The sequence below is a fragment of the Pseudophryne corroboree genome, chromosome 2 (genome assembly GCF_028390025.1).
Source record: "Pseudophryne corroboree isolate aPseCor3 chromosome 2, aPseCor3.hap2, whole genome shotgun sequence".
Lineage (NCBI taxonomy): Eukaryota > Metazoa > Chordata > Amphibia > Anura > Myobatrachidae > Pseudophryne > Pseudophryne corroboree.
Window position 1 is genome coordinate 590,856,469 of NC_086445.1, and position 19,217 is coordinate 590,875,685.

The following is a 19,217-nucleotide window of genomic DNA, read 5'->3' on the forward strand; positions in this document are numbered from 1 at the left end:
ATGGCCGTATAACTGGGCCACAAACTGAACGACATTAGGGTCCTGGCATGGTTGTTCTTCCCACCCATCTTTTAAGAGATCTAGAATTCCTCTGGGCTGTCTCCCATAGAGGAGCTCAAAGGGATTAAACCCTGTAGAGGATTGGGGTACCTCTCTGACCGCAAACATCAAGTAAGGTAGGAGCAGATCCTAATCTTGTTTTTCTTGCGACACTGCCCTCTTTGTCATTTGCTTAAGGGTTTTATTAAATCTTTCTACAAGGCCATCTGTCTGCAGGTGGTACACCGAGGTGGTAATCCTGTCTACGTTTAGTAACCGACATAATGTGATGGCCGTGGTTTTTGTGAACCCGGTGTCAGTGAAGTCTGTGCGGGTGACTGTGTATATTAGGCTGGTCTGTAGGAATCAGTGAGAAGAAGGAGAAATCCCTGACTGGGGATCGAACATGGGCCTTGACAGAGGAAGCCGTATTCTGACCACTGAATCACCAGGGACTTGGTGTTGATAGCAGGATGGTGAATGTATTGGTGAGATTGACCTGGATATACTGTCACAGGAGTGGGTGCTTGTGTACTCAAGGTTACTATGAAATACGTTCTCTGGAGTTGCGCAGAACTGGGCTGGTTACTGGCGAGATTGAGAACCGGACTGGTTACTGGTGAGACAGAGAACCGGGCTGGTTACAGGTGAGACTGGGAACTGCACTGAACCAAGCTGTTGTACCGGTATACTGGAACGCAACTGTAATCCGGTCTGGTACTGGATATAGCTGGAAACACAACTGAAAGTGGAACGATTACTGTGGCTGTGACTTTAAGACAAGGCTGAAGAACACTGCGGCTGTGGCTTTAAGACAAGACTAAAGAATACTGCGGCTAAGGCTTTAAGACGAGACTGTAGAATACTGCAGCTGTGGCTTTAAGATGAGACTGAAGAATACTGCAGCTGTGGCTTTAAGATGAGACTGTAGAATACTGCAGCTGTGGCTTTAAGATGAGACTGAAAAATACTGCAGCTGTGGCTTTAAGATGAGACTGTAGAATTCTGCAGCTGTGGCTTTAAGATGGGACTGTAGAATACTGCAGCTGTGGCTTTAAGATAGGACCTTAGGGAGCTCAGCTTCTAAGCTCACACAGAGCTGTGTGTGACACAAGGAACTGGCAGAGTCTCCAACTCAAGTCTCCTGACTTATACTTCCTGGTCCTTGGTGATTAGTGAGCAGTGTCAGGTGATTCAGAGAGTCTCTGGCTGGCACAGGATTGGACAACCCTGGGTCAGGTGAACAGTCACTGTCACGTGAGTACTCTAGACTAGGCTCTGATGTGGAGTGAGGCCTAGCAGGCCAAAAGAACACTGAAGCCTGAACTTCTGCAAGCGAACAGAGGATGCTGGCTTATAGGCCTAAACTTCAGATTGCTGAATTCAGATTCACACAGAAGATTAATCACCCCAGGTGGAGCACGTTAACTCTGCACTCAGGAAACTCATGAACTGACAAGCTGTTTATCCCAGTGAGCAAAAAGACACATGACCCAACACAGATGGCAGGGGTAAGTCACCAAATATGAGAACTACAGTCAGGATCGTGACACATAAATCTTTTATGAGTTTAGAAACAAAAGGTGTACCTTGGTCCGTTAAGACCTCTTTCGGTATTCCTAACCGGGTATACATGGTTAGTAGTTCTATGGCAATAATGCCAGCTTTCATATTGCGCAGGGGTATAGCCTCTGGGTACCTGGTGGCATAATCAACTACCACCAATATGTATTGGTGCCCTCAAGCAGATTTTTCCACTGGCCCTATCAGATCCATACCAATCCGCTCAAAAGGTACGGAAATGATAGGGAGGGGTACCAGTGGAGCTCTAAACTCTGGCCGTGGGGCTGTCCGCTGGTAGACTGGGCATTCCTGACAATACCTCTTAACACCTCCCCTAGATCGCCACCCCACAAATGCGTATGGGCAGCTTCTAACACCAACTGCTCCAGTTTTCGGGGAATTAAGAGCTGTTCTACTTTTTTCCCTTGTAAAGTAGTGACACGATATAGCAAATCATTTTTCAACACAAAATATGGTACACCCTCTAATGGTAAAGCATCAACTACCCTGCCGTTAACTATTTTAACAGTCTCAAAGGCGTGTGACAAATTGCTGTCAACGCGTTGATCTCTCCCAAAGTCCTGCAGTGATATCTTCTCACCAAATGGGTTCCAATGGGCCTCGGTCTCTTGGGGTGGTCTGGGACCGGTAGCCTCTCTCCAGGATGCTAAACTTTGAAAGTCTCGGGTCTCTGGGTTCTAAGTTGTGTCACTGGTTGACGGTTTGTTGGTGTCATGCCAGGTAACCAGCTCCTGCAGCAATGGAAAGTCCCGGCCGAGGATCAGCAGATACAGGGGTTTGGAGATCACCGCAGTTACCACCTTTAATGACCAACCTTGAACAGTCAGGTGTAAGTAGACACATGAGCACTCCTCCACATCGCCATGGACACACAACACCCTGACAGGAGTCTCCCAGAGGAACGATGTTGGCTGCGACAATGGTGAGCTCACTGCCGGTATCCACCAGGGCCCAAATCTCCCGGTTTTCCACCTGCAACTGCACTCGGAAAAGGGAGGACTCTGCTTAGGATACCCCCATCGCCATGCTGACCAACGGCTGAGCCGTTTTTCCCGCACTGCAATCCATCGGCTCATCCTGTTTCGGGCAGTCCCGCCGCACATGACCAGGCTCACCGCACTCAAAGCACACTAAGGGAGTCGGAGCCTTTGTTTTAACCACTGGGACCTGAGTTCTGGGTGTAGGTGTTGGCCCGTATCCTGACCTGGCTTTATTCAGCTTTCCCAGGGTCAGGTGCCGCTCAATCACCATAGCCAACTCCTCAAATGTCTCCTCAAATGTCTGGGGGTCAGCCTTGAGGGCCCACTGCGGCACCGATCAGTCTAACACCCGTATAGCCTGGTCCAGTGCAACTACCTCCACAATTTGTACTGCAGAGTTTTTATCCAGCTGCAACCAGGCCCTTGCCAGTCGGGCTAGTTTGGCCAGCTGAATCCTGGGAGGCTCAGAGCTCTCCAGCTGCCAATCATGAAACTCCTGGGCTTTGCTGGGCCCCATCACTCCAATCCTATCCAGTATAGCCTTTTTCAGGCCAGGATAGGTGCATGCCTCAGCCACAGTCATGTCCACATACGACTGCTGTGCCTCCCCTGTTAAACAGGGAGCCAGCCTGTCAGACCATTCCTCCGCAGGCCATCACAACCACGTGGCCGTGCGCTCAAACGTGCAAAGGAATGCCTCTATGTCATGCGCTGGGGTAAGCTTCAGTAGCCTTTCCCGCTCCTGCTCAGATTTTTTAAGCGCTTTTAACTCATCACACAACATTTGAATTTGAGTTTACTGTCTTTCAGCCTGGGCTCTTTGGCCCTCGTGTAACATTTAAATCAGGGTTTGTTGCCCAGCTATCTGGGTTTGTTGCCGCTCATATAACATTTGAATCTGGGTTTGTTGCCCAGCTATCTTGGTTTGTTGCCCAGCTGCAAGTTCAGCAAATTGTTTTAGCAATTCCTCCTTATTGCCCTGCGTGGCCCCTTTAAGGACAAATCTAGGAGGTTTAATATAATGTGCCAGGCTTATCAAACAGTCCAAGCCGACACTCGTCTGCTTTGCTGGCTATTTAACACATAACAGCAAACAGTCTGCCTATAATGCTATGGCCCTTTAAGGCTGCCACTTGCACTGCATAACCAAAGAGGAAGAAAATAAAAGGGAAAAACTTGTAGTTTAAACACCAGTATGCTTACCAACAGTTTCTGCTGTTCACTGTGTACTTGCTCGCATTCTCCACCACTTGTGACAAGGTGCACAAACACGGGGACTCATATGAACACATTCTGTGTTTATTTTGTACAGCAGGTTACCACATAGCAAGTTACATCCGTATGCAGTCGGTATTACAGGCAGTAGCATACAGGCACTCTCAGCATAGCAGATTCTTGATAGGCTCCAGTGGTCCCTAGTCTAACCCACACACCCCGGCCTATCACTTGGGCAGCTATTCCACCATCAAGAGCAAGGTGACTCTGCCCTGGGAACCCTTATATCAGGAAATCCCAGGTGCTGCTGATCACACACCTGGGATTCTGCTACTGCTTCCAAAACCTGGTCTGGATCCTTCACATTACTTTCAAATGGGAAAATGCTGTCTCTGCCACAATACATATAAATATAAAAATATTTGTTGTAAATCTCAGAGTTTATTGTACCATATTTGATTCTCTATATCGTGCCACACTCAGTGCTCTATACTATTTTGTATTCACACACCATGTATTGATTTTTATTCCTATTGATACATCCCATGGTAACCATTTATGTGTAAAACCCACAGTGTGTTTCATCCCGGCAGATAAATTTGAACATTATCTATTATTGTTTTATTTTTCATTCTGGTGCACAACATATGACTACTTAAAATTCCCGTTTGGACAGTGATGTGAAATGTCTGATTTAAAGAACCAATACATTATTGCATTATCACTGAATAACAGACACTTGTTGGGTTTTTGCCTAATTTTGTGTACATTGTGCCCACAAGCAATCTGTCTGTTATGTGGATATTTTGGGAAGAGTATTTTGGTTTGGAGGAATTACACCCACTCCTTTGGGTATATTTACTAAGGTCCCGAATTCTTTCGAATCCATTCGAGTTTTTTTTTTCTAGGTGGCATCTCGGTAATTTACTAAACAATAAACTCGGCAGTGTTTGGGGCATTCGTATTTTTTTCCACGGCAGCATACACAAATATGAATGAATAGACCATTGGTCAAATACTGTTGTTATTTAATAAAATATGGTAATTTACAAAGGTTTCGTATTTATGATTGCGGACGGAAATAGCTTAAACTCGGCCTCAAAAGGCCTCGATTCATACAAAAGTTCACATTTCAAATAGAACTGCTTTTGGCTGGCGTTTTTGACATCTATCACTACTCTCCAATTACTAAGGTAAGTGTTAGAATATTTCTTTATGGTTTTGTATGTATTGTGTATGGGTTTTTTTTTGTTACTGTTATGTTTTTAACAACATAACACTTTTTGGTGTATGCATTATCCAATTTAATATATATGAAATTCCAGTACAGTTATTCTAAACATTATAGTAGCACAGCATTTATGTTATTTTTTGTTTGCTTTCTGAATGTTACCTCATGCTTACACATCTCCCTAAGGTACTTTTGACAAATGTAATAATGTTTTTTTTAATACACTTTACTCTATATCGACACTTTACCACTGCTGCATGTGTAATCTATGTTGCTTGATTGTGACCATGTATATTATATAATGAAACAACTATTTTTAAATCGTTCAATTAAAAATACACATACAACTTTTTCCTGTTTCACCTCATTTTCACTTGTGAATTTGTAAAAGATGTACATTTGTTAACCAAAACTAAACCATGTTCTGAATTGTGACCAGAACAAGAAAAATGCAACTTGCATAACATTAACACTGACTAATTAAAACACGTGATTGTTATCAATTATTTTGCATGTCATCCTCTGGAGATGGATGGACCTTTCCCACTGGTGTCTGGTCGTGTTCGACCAGAACGTCTTGGTGGTGATGTTACAGGTGTCACTAAGGGGGTTGTGGTTGTCGAACTTGAACTTGTGTGTTCAGCTTGAAGAGTGAGATGCTGGGTAAGGGTAGTAAGAGTCACATTCAAGTCTCTCGTGGCTAACGTGTGGTTTTCCATGATTCTGACCATGGTGTCTTGTGGGGTTTGTGTTGCAGTTAAGATCTGCAAGTAGGCTTTGATGGAGCCTGTGATTGTCATCCATGACTCTTTGGAAAGTATCTAGCATTCTATTATTGTCTGCCCTCATTAGTTCTAGGGTGTTAGCCATTCTGGTTAGTTCTGTTGTTTATCTGTTGTTGCCTCTGCAGAGTCTTGGAACGTGATGGGCTAGACTGGAAATATATTGGGTTTGCCTAGGTAAACAATATAAGTTATTTGCCTGCTTATTGGACCAGCTGTCCCAAAATGCCTGTTCTTGACACTGTGGTATTTGTGTGGTAGGGCTTCTGTCCTGCTGTTGAGTGGGCGGAGTTGCAAAATGTGTTGTTGGTTGGTCAGGCGGTGGTATTGCTGGTAGATTGAGTGTGAATGTTTCCTCATTGTGAGATTCCTGCACTTGGCCTGGCTGACATGGCTGAAGAATGGTATCCCCTGAAATGAGAGACCAGTTTTGTGTAAGTATAATTGGAATACTTAATGAAGAATATAATATGTGTTATGTTTACTAGCGCTACAAATATATATTTTTATTTTTTGTTTTCTTTATGGTCATTCATTTCTTACTTTATGTAATAACTTTGTTTGGTGACTTTGGCCAACATATGCACCTCCAATCTTTTATACTAAGTGTTTTGAGGCCAAAATGGTAATTTAGTTAGCGACGGAATTTTTTCCAATAAATTTGGTCACTAAGTTGCTTCCTTAAACTATGAAAATACAATGGTGTATTATAAGTAAGATTGGCTTTCTATTTAATCTGGGATATAGCATATATTAATCAATCAATCAATCAATCAATCAATCACATTTCATGTGTTCCCCTCTAGAAGGTGCAGCATTAATGACAAGTTTAATGTGATTGGTTTTTAAGGCCAACATCCCATCTTAAGTAGCAAACAAATCTTAGTGTAATGTGATCAATGTTTGTATTAGGGTAAAATGTGCGTGTGAAAATATGTGTGATGGGTGACTGTGTAAATCAACTCATCAGGCAGGCGTGGCGAAAGCGGTGACAAGGGCGGCGGACTGTCGAGGAATTGCTGTGGTCTGAGACCTGCGATATGCATCAACATGGTGGAGGCTCTTGTGCTGGTCTGGAAGACACACCCAGACTGCGCTTTCGCGGTGGCAATACATGTGTGGATGGTCCTTTAACATAAAATTTTAGAATTATTATTGGAACCAAATTGAGGTGAGAACCCAATGCTAATGTACTTACCAGCATCAGCAGCATCCCCTGATTCACTAAGAGTGGACACAGGGCCAGAAGGTCTTTGTGACTTTTTCAAGACTGAAAAAGGGTAGGAAGCATTTAAAAAAAAATACTAAAAAAATAAATAAAAATGTGCCAAAACATTACTCCTAAGCATATTGTAGAATGTAAGTTTCTCAAAAACAACAAAGAAAAAAAATTAATACTTTTAATACTTCTACATAACATAAATTTCGAAAGTAAGCTATCACGAGCAGGGTCCTCTGACCTCATGTGCTTTTACGTCTCTTACCTTATCTTCTTTACAATACTCCCTTTGATGGCACCAAATCCTTAGGTTTTCTGCCATCCTGATATTTATTTCTGTGCTGTTTACTGACACAGCTATGTTTATCCCCTTTACTTGTTCGATATTGTATTGAACTGTAATACACTGTCTTCATGTTTAGCATATTTGTTTATTCTGTAATTGGGCGCAGAGGATCCCATGTGGTGCCATATAAATAATGGATAATATTAATTAAACAAATGACCGTAACCATATATTACACAAATCACCACCTCTCTTTCATTTGACTAAAATACAATGCTGAATTGATCCCAGTATGTTAGGAAAACTATTTATGCACAATATCCACATAACATAATAAATATTGGTGTGCATGAATCTACTGCAAAAGCCATGTCATATATTTTAAACTCTCACAACATAATTTTTTATTTATGATGATAAAAAAACAAAACAAACACAAAACATACATTTCTGTGTTGCCAGTATACACAATGGTAAATTAGAAGATTAAATCAGTCAACATACTTACTGCAAAAAAAACATTTAAAAAGTGCACAATAAAAAACACAGTAAATACAATGTAAATATTACTGCATCTTCTAAATGAATATATTAATGATCAAATCTTACCAGCCTCCTTGGGCCGATCTGAGTCCCGGACATAAGTCCCCCTCACTACCTCCGGAGGACTTAGATTCTGCATATTCCAAATAAGTGGCGATAAAAGGCTGTTCACCTCCAGTTTGACGTGCCGACTTGGCCTCCTTCGCCATTTTGGCTTTCACACAACGCTTAATGTCGTAGAAGCGCTTTCTGCAGGTCTTCTCTGTTCACATCACCAGGCCCTCACTCTTCACAGCAACTACCACCTTCTTCCATAAGAGTGCTTTTTTGCGGGATGACACCTTAGCTGCATCAGGACCAAAAAGCTGGCGATGGTATTTTATAATCACCCGCACCAGGGCAACATTCTCTGCAAAAGTGAACTTTACATTGCACCCTGTCTTGGTCCTGTTACGTGGCTGCGGAGCCACATCACTATCACTAGTGGACTCACGCGCTTCCTCTGCCACCTCCTCCACTACCCTCCTCCACCTCCACCTCACTAACCACCTCCACCTCACCAACCTCACTAACCTAAAAATGTGAAATGCTTAGGACAAACACTAAAAATTAAACACAAACAAAACACACTCCTCCTCCATCTCTACACAGCACACCCCACACACACTGACAAGAGACGAAATTAAAAATACACTGACAGAAAATATGACAAACTAATAATTAAAAATACAACAATAAAGACAAGACAACTTTCAACAACAATACAGCACTCAGAAATCGTAAAACTACTAACCACAAAACTCACCAACTCTTTACAGCACTATCTCTCACCTCTCCACTAACTAAACCCACGAGGTTCGGACGGTTTGGGGCGTATTTATATGGCTGCGCTTTGACACTCCCACGTATTCCACAGAACCAATCATGAATCACCTTCAAAATTGAAAGTAAATGTAAAAATGCGGCTGCAAAGTCCACAAAACACTGCCGCACTTGAAATATACGAATCATGCATCAAAATATCCATCTTCGGCCGAACACTAACACTGATACGAATGACATCAACATCAGAAAATACGAATACGACAAACACGAAAGCGTAGTAAATTACCAAGAACAAATTCAAAAAGCTGCAATTTTGCACGGCCGGTGTCAGTCGAATTCATTTTCAACTAAAATCGGCAGAAACACGAATCTTAGTAAATATATCCCCTTGTGTGTTTATAGACATAGCAAATAATCTAGTATGTGGATTATGCGGAATTTTGTTTGACTTGAAGGAATTGAATTTCTTACACGTGTCTTGGATTGCAAATACAATAAGGGACATTGGGAGTTCCTGATATTGACGAATGAATTATTTGTCATTTAGAATTTAGAAACACAGATAACTCCAGAATATCATGCTCCCTCTCTCCTTCCTTTTTTTTCTTACACTCTCTCATCCATAATTTAGGGCTGCCCTCTGCAATGCACCTAACAGCAACAGGGGCCCCCTTGTAGACAGCAGAATTGTTACACTTACCTTTCTTCCTAATTTTAACTTATTTCTAATACTTACTTTATTCTCCAAGCACTGGTTTTAACTTCAAAACACTCTCTCATCCAAGTTGGGTACCCCTGCATGAAAACCAACACTCCCTACCAATCATCTACAGTCATACCACACTGGACATGCCCAATCTCATCTGATCTTGGAAGCCAAGCAGTGTTGGGTCAGGTCAGTACCTGAAAGGTAGACCTTCTGGGAATACCAGGTACTGTAGTACAAAGGGATTGTGCCATCAATTCACTTACCTAGGAAAGCAGAAGTGTACTTTTCTTTCTTTTAAACAAGAATATCTGGGTGCATACACTCTCTCATTGCCCATTCGATGGCAACAGATGGGCAAAAGCAGAAGTGACTGGTTCCTTAACACTCTCTACTACTCTTACATAGTTACGTAGTTGGTGAGGTTGAAAAGAGGCAAAATGCCCATTGGGTTCAACCTGTATTCTGTGTTAAGCTGTTCATATTATAATGGACCTGCTGAAGTAATGGTTTAGTACCAATTGACAACTATGACTCTTACCACTCCCAGATATTAATGTCACTATGTTAAATGCTATAACCCTGGATACTTTTTTCACTTAGTATTTTTTTTAAATGCATTTACAGAGTCTGCCATTATTACCTTCTCCGGCAGGGAGTTCAAAATCTTTATTGCCCTTACCGTGAAGAACCCTTTCCTACGACTGTGTACAGAATTTTCTCTCCTCTGGTCTCAGCGAGTGCCCATGTGTCCTATACAGAGTTCTTTTATTAAACAAATCCCCAGATAACTCCTTGTAATGACCCTTTACATATTTGAAGGTATTAATAATGTCTCCTCTTAGACGCCTCCTTTCTAGTGTATACATATTTAACCTAGTAATCCTTTCCTCGTACTCCAGTGTCTCTAACCCTTTAATCAATTTAGTAGCTCGCCTTTGAACTCTTTCTAGTTCCCTGATATCTTTTTTATAATATGGTGCCCAAAACTGAACACAATATTCCAGGTGCGGACGTACCAATGATTTGTACAGTGGCATGATTACATCCTCGTCCCTTGTCTCAATGTCCTGTTTTATGCAAGCAAGCACTTTACTTGCCTTTTTTGCTGTATTTTGACATTGTGTACTGTTATTAAGCTATTATCTATGAGCACCCCCAAATCTTTTTCCACCACAGTTACCCTAAGATTTTCCCCATTTAGAGTGTAGGATGCATGTGTGTTTTTTGTCCCAAAATACATAACTTTGTATTTTTCTATATTGTACCTCATTCCCCATTTAGACGCCCAGGTTTCAAGTTTAAATAAGTCATTCTGTAGAGACTTCACATCGCTTTTTGAATTAATTACCTTACACAGTTTAGCATCATCTGCAAAGTGTCACGATCCGGGTAACTGGACGCCATTACTTACCATTCAGGTGTCTCCTGAGGCTGGCTCAGCGTTCCAGGGCCGGGTCTCAGCGGTGTTGCTGATGTCCACACTCCACATCTCCTCCCTGTCATCCCGCAGCACTGTGACAGCGGCCTCATAAGGTTGCTTGCTAAATCCCAGAATGGCGTTTCCATCCCTCCGCAGCCTCCGCTGCCGTTCCTGTGTTTCCAGTTTATAAATATTCCAGCATGGCGTCTCCTGCCCGCTGCGGCCTCCGCCGCCATCCCTGTGATCCCAGTGTGCTAATGGTGTCTCCTGTCCTCCGCGGCCTCCGCTGCCATTACTACCAATTCTCCACATGGTTTCACAAACTTGACTTTCCCTCCAAGTCCTAACATGGGCGCAGCCATGTTGGTTCCAGTCACATGCCATTACTTCCACCAATCCGCTGCTCTGATGGAATCTGCATAATTGGTCAGTCAGTGCCTGCCCCTCTGCTGGTATAAATATCCTGTTCCTAAACCAGGAAGTTGTCAGTGCTTTGGTTGTCAAACCCAGTGTTACCAGTCTCTCCTCCCTGTGGTTGTTCTATGCGCTCCAGGTATTCCAGCTCCTGTCTCCAACTCCACTAGAGAACCGCACTAGTTTACCACCTTGCGGTGCAGCCTGACTCCGCAGTGCTCTGTCATTGCATCCTGTGACTGACTGTTTGCAAAACACCAGCTTCCAGCATCCAGCTTCCAGCGGTTTCCTGTTTCCAGAAACCATCGGTGTTCCGCCATCAATTTCCAAAATACCATCGGTGTTCCGCCATTGATTTCCAAAGAACCATCGGTGCTCCGCCATCACTCTCCAAATAACCATCAACCTCCAGTAATCATCGCTCTCCAGTTTCCATCGATCTCTAGCTACGTTTGTGCTGTTGCACTTCCACACAGTTCCTCATCTGGTCCGGTTCCATCCAGCATACCCGGCAGTTCATTTGTGCTCAACAATACTACCAGCTTTCAGTGGAACATCTGCTGGTCAGTTCCTCCTCTCACTCTGTTACCCAGCGGATGGGTGCTGGTTAAGGACATACCAACTCCTTGTCTCCTAAGACTGTTCCTGATATTACCGCACCCAGAGGCATCCTCTCCACTGCTGCATAACTAGGAACTGTGTATTGTTTCTATTACCATTACCATACTTGCATTCTACAACTGCCAATGTACCATCTGAACTGTGCTTAATAAAACCCGTAAACTATACTCCTGTTGTCATGGTCACACCTTCGGGCTTTGGTACTGCAAGTCCATCTGCATGTCTAAAAGTCCTATACTGCCTCCCAGGTTTAAGTACACCTCAGCCCCTACAACTGAGGCTTCCTCTAGTCAGCACCAGCCCTCAGTTGTGACAGTAAGCACTGACCTAATGAATCCGGCTGGAGACCAAATCTAAATGGCCAGGCCGATGCAAGAACTGGCAGCCCGTCTTGAACATCAGGAGGCTGCACAAGGCCATGTTATCCGCTGTCTCCAGGACCTCTCCTCTAGCTGGATGGAATTCAAACAACCCTCCGTGGTTCAGAGATGTCCAGTGTGCCGACTGCAGTACCTACGGTGGTAACCCCACCCACCATACACATTTCTGCTCCACATCTTCATTTGCCAACACCTGCCAAATTTGATAGGTCCCCAAAAGCCTGTAGGGGATTTCTCAACCAGTGCGAGATTCATTTCGAGTTACAACCTGGCAGCTTCCCAACTGACCGCACCAAGGTTGCCTACATTATCTCTCTCCTCAGTGGCTCCGCCCTCCACTGGGCATCACCCCTATGGGAGATATCAGATGCCAAGTTGTCCTCCTATACAGACTTCGTGGCAACATTTAGGCGCATCGTCGACGAGCCAGGTCGTGTGACCTCAGACTCCTCTGAAATCCTCCGGCTACATCAGGGGACACGAACTGTCGGACAGTATTTGATACAGTTTCAGATTCTGGCATCAGAACTTTCCTGGAATGATGACGCTCTTTACGCAGCCTTTTGGCATTGCTTATCTGAACGTATCAAGGTTGAGCTCGCCACCAGAGACTTACCTTCAAAGTTAAACAAGCTCATATCTCTCTGCACTAAAGTTGACCTGCGGTTCCGTGAAAGGGCAAGTGAGCAAGGAAGGTCAACATTTCCTAAGACTCCTACTGTTCCTCCTCCTCATCAGCCATCTCTGCCCAAGGACGAACTCATGCAGATAGGTCATTCTCGTCTACCTCCGGCAGAACGTAGAAGATGCCTATCCGAACATCTCTGCCTGTATTGTGCTGCACCTTCCCATGTCATCAACGCTTGTCCCAAGTGTCTGGGAAACTCCAAGTCCTAGCTCGCCAAGGAGAGGGCTGGCTAGGAGTAATGAACTCCTCTCCATCTTCCAGTGATTGTAACCTCCCAGCTTCATTTCAAATGGCTCAGTGCACTAGGAACCTTATTGCCCTGTTAGACTGTGGAGCAACTGGGAACTTTATGACTGAGGAATACGTCAAGCGGTGGTCCCTACCCACTGAGAGACTTTTGTCTTCCATATCCTTAACTGCCGTGGACGACAGTAGGATTTCTGATGCAGTAATTTCCTCTAAGACCCTGCCTATCCATCTGAAGGTGGGAGCTCTTCATTCTGAATGGATTTCCTTCCTGGTGATTCCCAAGGCCACTCATCCTGTGGTTCTAGGCCTTCCATGGCTTCGTATTCATAATCCTCAAATTGATTGGAGGACTACCCATATCCTGGCATGGGGTCCCCCCTGCTCTGAGACCTGTCTTTCCAAAGTGCTTCCAGTTTCTACATCCTCCTCCAAATCTTCTTGTCAGGCCGTCAGGATTCTGATTTAGTCTGTTCCCGGAGGGGGCACTAGTGGGTCAGTGTTGGATTGACGTATGAAACGTGGAGACTGGATAAAGTCCTGCGCATATGCGCTGATGTTTAATAAACACAAAAGTCACAGAACAATAATATAATAATAGATGGTACGTAGCATTGTTAGTAGCAGAAATGAAATGATAAACGGTAACTGAATCCAAGGTGATGATAAAAAGTCTTTGGCAACACAGATATATCTTGGTGATAAGTTGATGGCTGAATACAGAAGGTTTAAAGCAAATAAAGTCTCTGACAACAAAACGTGAAAATAACTTGATAACTGGATGCAAATGGTTTTAAGCAAAATAAAGTCACTGGTAACACAAATGTGAAATAACCTGGTAGCTGGATGTAAACGGATTTGTAAATAATAATTGAAACAAAGCAAAACTCCGGTAACAGGGAATAACTTGATAAATGCAAATGGTTTGGAAAACAGAACTCCGTTAATACTTGCAACGCACACAGTCTCTGATAACTAAACGTGGAAGGACTTGGTAAATAAATGTAAATGGTTTAGATAACAGAACTCCGGTAATACTTGCAAAAGCACACAGTCTCTGTAACATAAAAGTTCTTTAGCCAAGCAAGGCCCAGGCAGGAGACATTCCTAACTCAGCATGCTTGTTAAGTGCTGGATGCAATGCACAGAATGGAATGCTGGTAATAAGGTGCACAAGTTAGGCAATGAATAACACCTGAGGAAAGTCTCTTACTGCTGATGAACTGTGGCAGGCTGTGGCTGGAGTCTGGAACAAGCAGGAGAAATGCAGAATGATGAGTGGAATGAAATGATGAGAGGAACCACGGGGAACCACTGGAGACAGGAACACGGGGAACCACTGGAGACTGGAACACGGGGAACCACTGGAGACTGGAACATGGGGAACCACTGGAGACTGGAACACGGGGAACCACTGGAGACTGGAACACGGGGAACCACTGGAGACTTGACACACCAAATGTGACTCGTTGTCCAAGGCGATGAGAATGAGCCAGGAACTGGAGTTTATACCCCTTGCTCTGTGATGATTGGATGAATCTCTGTGAGAACACACCCTCCAGGATTGGGTGCCCAGATCAGCTGAGAGTTAACTGGAGCTGGTGATTAACCGGGAGAATAATTCTATAGACAGTTAATGCAATGCACTGCTGGTTGCTGGCTGGGATCAGTAGTGCGCCAGGAGTTAATGCTGTTTAAATAGAAGCACTGTGTACTCCAGGCTGCTGGCTGAAACCAGTGGTTACCAAAAGATAGAACTGGTTAGGTGGAGCACAGTGAGCTGTGGGCTGCAGGAGACTGAAGACTGAAACTGCTGGGACCTGTAGTTCCACAGGTCCAATTCACAGGGAATATTCTGAAAACAGAGGACTGAAGCCAGGAGACGCCTGTTCACTGGAAGTGATGCAATGAGAATGCAGATTCCTGACAGTACCCCCCTTTTAATGGGTGGGCACCGAACACCCACGCTGGAACTTGGAGGATCCTTGAAAAAGAACTTAGGAATACACAAAATCAGAGGTCCTCAAAAGTCTTCCCAACTTTCATCTTCAGAAGACAGATTTTTCTCGTCAGAACAAGTAGACCATTCATGGTCATTTGAGACAGAATTTACTTCCTGGGAAAAGGCATAGCTAGGAAGGATAGAACCTCCCATAATGTAACTTGAGTCGTCATCAACAAACTCACTTTCAGAGTCAGAGTCCAGGTCTAGTGTGGTCATGGGAGCCTTTTGTTTAGGAACAACAGTATCTGAGACAACCTGTGGACCAGTGAATTTGAAGCTATATGAGACACCAGGACTAGGGTTAACGGCAGCATAGCCAACACTTACGTCAACAGATGGTAGACTTTTAACTGGTTTTGGAGATCTCCAATTCCTGTAATTCTTGAAATCTCTGATACATTGATTCAACAGAACCTGATCGTGTTTGGAAAGAGTTGAGTCGAAAAACTGAGAATTGGAAGATTGATCAGAAGACTGAGCAAATGTTGAATCCGAGGAGTCAATACTTTCAGAAGTGTTGCTGTAGGATGGAGACACGGAAGTATATGCAACTTTCAAATCTAAAGTCTGAAAACCTTGTCTTGACTTTGCAGCTTGGAAATCTTTAATAACTTGGTCTAATGTATCCTGATTTTGCACAGACAGAGATGTTGGAGAGAATTTAGCAGTAGGCAGACTGTTGACAAATTGGCCAGAATGCCCAGATGACGTTGAATGCATTAACTTTGGAGCAAACTCCTGTTTTACTGCTTCGCAGAAAGCGGGAAGATCACTCAGTGTTATGAGCCACGGCTGTGGCTCATTCCTGTTTTGCATGTCAGTTAGGTATTTTATGTTATTCTTCTGTTCATGTTCCCCGTGGGTGTCATGGGGTGCTCGGAGCTCACCCTTAAGGAGGGGATACTGTTATGAACCACAGGTAGTGGTTCATTCCTATTTTATGTTTATAAGTTGTTTTGCAGGCCAGGATTTCCTGTTGCTCTGTTTAAGAATACTCTTGGTTGCTGCCGCTGGTGAGTCTGTGTAATTGCAGCTTGTTCCCATGTGTTCAGCCTCACCTGGCTGCTAATTGCATCTTGTCAGTTTGGAGTCATGCAACAGGGCAGCTGCATGACATTATTAATTAGGCCTCTCTGTTATATGCTGGCTCAGTGCAATTCACAGACGCTGGTGATATTTCTAGGTTTCCAGTCTGCTTGAGTTCTGAGCTTGTTCCTGAGCTCCGGTGTAGCAGTGTCAGTCGAGCTGCTTCCTGTGTCGATTCCTGTGTCAGTCCCTGTGTCGATTCCTGTGTCTGATCCCGTGTCCTGCCATGAGGCGTTCCTGTCCTGAGGTCCAGTGGCTTTGCCTGTGCCTGGTCAAGTTTCTGGCTTCTTGGTGTCCACCGGTCTGTCGTTTGGGATTCTGCCTGTCCTCCAGTTCTGAGAGTCTGTGTCAGCAGCATTGGGAGTTCCTGTCCGTTTGCCAGTATTCGTACCGGTTCCGTGAGTAGCGGCTCTGCCGCGTCCGTCGGCCTAGGCCGCTGTATTCCGTTATTATTTCTGTCACTGGTGTTTTGCAGAGGGTTCTGCTTATGCTGTCACCGCCGGTACACAAAAGTATTGTGTCGGCGTGTGGTCAGCATTTCCTTTGTTGTTCTTTTCCTTTGGCGGCAAGCCGCACATACATTTAGTTTTAGGCTAGTTAGTAGCCCCTGGCTTTTGTTGTTTCAGTTAGAGGGCCCCTTGTTATCACCCTGTCTCGGTACACTCTTTGTCTCTCATTAAGACCTGAGGGGGCATCGAAGTTGGGCAGACGTAATCCGCCCTTCAAACGCGGCTGCCATGGGCTCAAGCAACCATAGTCTCGCAAGAGTGTACTGACAGCACGGGCGAGACAACGGAGATAGGGTGCCAGGGGCTATTCCCTTTCCATTCCCCTTTCCCAGTGTTACGTCCTGGTGCTCTGGACTCACTTCATAACATCTGCCTTGTTCTGAGCACCAGGAACCTAACACTCAGTAGCGGATCTTTAGATTCAATGAGAGGATTCGCCCAGTCCAGTGCTCTACCTTTGAAGAACAGGAGGAAGTATCTGATTGCATTGGCTGGAGTAATACTCACTAAAGATCCCGACTCAGTAAAACCGAGGTATTGGCTCGCCAATGCACAGAACTGAGCATAGTCACCATCAAAGTAGACTGGAGCTTGTGTATCTAGTGGATACTTGGAAGGCTGAATGTCAGTTGAAGTCTCGGAAGACAATGTAGGACACTTGAGAGTAGAGGACTGGAATAAGCATTCAGAAGCAGGAGTAGAATCAACTTGAAATGCTCTAGGGTGGAGAGAGGACGTCATCTCTTGGATTGACTGACAGGAATTCTCAGCTGAGGTTGACTGAACACTAGAAGCTTTATCTTGGGGTGATATGCTTAGAGCCTCCATCTTGGTTGAGGCAACTGCAATATCTGCAAGGACTGTGGACTCTGGACATAGCGACAGGAGTTGCTTACTTGAAACACTGGAGAGAACCACACCGGGTTCGGAGGAACTGGAATCGGTAGGAACCGACGGCAACTTTGGACAAACAGATGGAACCGGGATTTGTCCAGGACTACTTAAATTGACTGGAACTGAAGGAGGCTGATCTGGACAGACGGATGGGACCAGATTGGGTCCAGAAAAGCTTGAACCGGCTGGAACCGGAGGAGTCTTTGGACTGACGGATAGGACCGGATTTGATCTGAAGATGCTGGAATCGGCTGAAACCGAAGGAGGCTGATCTGGACAGACGGATGGGACCGGATTGGGTCCAGAAAAGCTTGAACCGGCTGGAACCGGAGGAGGAGTCTTCGGACTGACGGATAGGACCGGATTTGATCCGAAGATGCTGGAATCGGCTGGAACCAAAGGAGGTAGCCCATCATTGGAGCCACTCAGGCTGGCTGGAACCAGTGGAGTCTTACTGGAATCGGCTGGAACTGGGCAAGGTCCATTGACACTTGACTCTGTATAGACAGAATCCGGGTGTTCTGATGATCCCTCTTGGAGTGGTACTGAGCTGGTAGTACTCTCTGAAGTTGGCAAACAAAAGTTCATGTCTGTATCTGTGGCTTTAAGAATTCCTCCTGGGATCTTGGCCCTGGATTCCTCTTTTGAGGCTGAAACTCCAAAGACCCCTGCTGGGGTTAACAGATCAGACACACTGTTTTGAGTTGCATGCCCGAATGCCACTTCTGGAACCTGAACATCAGATACCCCTTCTGGGGTCACAACATCAGATGCCCCACCTGGGGCTGTAGACACAGATGCCCCTTCTCGGGCTGTAGACACAGAAACTAGTTTAGTTACAGTATGGGTAACATAGATAGTCTCTTTTGATTTCCAAACTTGGGATTGGGTCTATTTGTCACAGGACCCCAATCGTAGACTTTTTGGACACTCCTGTCCGGGGTAAAGGAACTTGAAACTGTAGAGGATACGCTGGAAGGTTTGCAGTTGAAAACTCTGTGAGGTTGGGACCTGTCACCAACTTTTGAGTTGCGGAAGGAACAGTCCTTAATAAGATGACTAGAACTCCCACAGTAAAAGCAGAGGTGAAGCTGCTTGCGATGCCGGCGTTCAGCTTCCGTGAGTTTGGAGCGCGGGTAGCTCTGCAATCTGCCCTCTCTCTGCATAGAAGGAGAGACTTGAGTTTGAAGGAAGCTTGACACGGAGGTCGCACTAGTCTCAATACATTGAGCAGGACTCTTCACTGTGTTTAAAGCACCACCTAGGATTTCTGGTATGATTGGACTGATTCTTGATAGCAGACTTTGAAGTTGTTCCAATAGATAACAAAGAGTGCTTATAAGATCAGGTTTTACAGCAGAAGACACAGGAGTCCTGAAATTTGCAAAGGAGGAAGTCGCCTTCTCAGGAGAATCAGTTGTGAAGGGTATACCTTAGGGCTGAGCGAGGTCCATCTATAGGAACGAATTGAGCAGGGGAAGTTGGAATAACTGGAGCAGGAGTGACTTGAACTGGAACCGGAGGAACAACAGAACTTGGAA

At 44.6% G+C, this 19,217-nt stretch overlaps 1 pseudogene; it reads left to right on the forward strand.

The window, feature by feature from the left end:
- Positions 1-9,529: 9,529 nt before the first annotated feature.
- LOC135052678 (5S ribosomal RNA) lies at positions 9,530-9,648 on the forward strand (annotated as a pseudogene).
- Positions 9,649-19,217: the final 9,569 nt, after the last annotated feature.